A 1,514-nucleotide genomic window follows, 5' to 3' on the forward strand; every position below is an offset into this window, starting at 1 on the left:
CTCTCTATACCTTCTTCTGAATGTTTGCTTTCCTAGTTTTCAGAAACTGATCCCAACCAACCTGGCTTATCAGTGCAGACTTCAAGAATTATAGTCGTTTAGAAATTATTTCAGTTGAATATGGATACACAGAGTTGAACATTCTTTGCACAGTTATATTCAGTGCAAATAGTGAACAAAGCTGCAGATCCTGGAAGACTGGATACTCCTTTGGGGGCTCCCAGCTTGATGGATGGTGTGAACTCTGGTAGAACTTCCAGTCTCTGGTGAGGAGAGGGGCAGACAGTGGTGCACCTGGTTAAGCACACACATTACTTACATAAAGATTCAGGTTCAAACCCCTGGTCCCTACCTGCAGGGGGAAAGCTTCATGAGTGGTGAAGCAGGGCTGTCGTTGTCTCTCTGTCTCTTTCCCTCTCTATCTTCCTCTACTCTCTCAATTTCTCTCTGTCTCTATCCAATAAGTAAATAAAAATGTCAAAATAAATAAAAGGAATTTCCAGTCTCTAGTATGAAACTCCAAAGTAGCAGTACCTGTCCTTAGAGGTGTTTCCTCTTTGGTTGTGATAAGAGTAAAATCATCTTTCCAAAGCTAAAATGAAAAACACCTTAGTTGAATTACAAAGAGCACGTACATTCCCCTCCCTTCTAAAAAAGCATGTAGTTACATCAAAGCATGGACACTAGGGACAGAGAGGTTTATTACTAGATCAATCCAATCCCCTACTTTGTGCCAGCAGTGTGACCTTGGCCAAGTTGAGGCTCCAGGTCCTCTGCAAAATGAAGTTGTAGGATTAGATGATCCATCACTGCATGGCTTCCAGCCCTGACAGATGAGAAGTCTCTTAGAAAACAGGTGTGGGATACTTTAGTACACCAAGTAACAGCCAAAGGGAAGCAGCCTGTCTATGAAAAATTGGTTATCTCTGATTGATCTACTTCCATTTCAAATGATGTTACTAGTTGTGGAAGTAAAGGAGATCTATCAAACACAGGGTATCTGTTTCCAGACCCATCTGACAAAACACATCAGAAATGTCCTTCTGAGGAAATTGAAGTGCCGGGGGCCTGATAAGTGTACAACTTGAGACTTTCCTAACTAAGTAGATGACAAACACCCCGCCCCTGCCCCGCCAAAATTAGATAGTTACATAACTGTGGGTCTCACCGTTGAGACATTAGACTCCCGGGGCTGGTTAGTGGCACAACTGGTTGAGCGTACATGTCACAGTGCCCAAGGGCCTGGATTTGAGCCCCTGGTCCCAACCTGCAGGGGAAAAGCTTTGAGAGTTGTGAAGCAGGGTGGCAGGTATCTGTTTATCTCTCTATCTCCTGCTTCCCTCTGGATTTCTGGCTGTCTTTATTTAATGGATAATTAAAAAAATCATTAAAAACTTGTTAGAGATATTAGATTTTTTTAATATGATTTTCTGGGTATGTGTCAATGACTGGGATGTCTGTCAAGAGAAGGTCTCATCAAACATGTGAGTTTTCCAAGATGGCATCCACCCAAT

Source organism: Erinaceus europaeus, chromosome 3, assembly GCF_950295315.1.
Source record: "Erinaceus europaeus chromosome 3, mEriEur2.1, whole genome shotgun sequence".
In the NCBI taxonomy this organism is placed as follows: Eukaryota; Metazoa; Chordata; class Mammalia; order Eulipotyphla; family Erinaceidae; genus Erinaceus; species Erinaceus europaeus.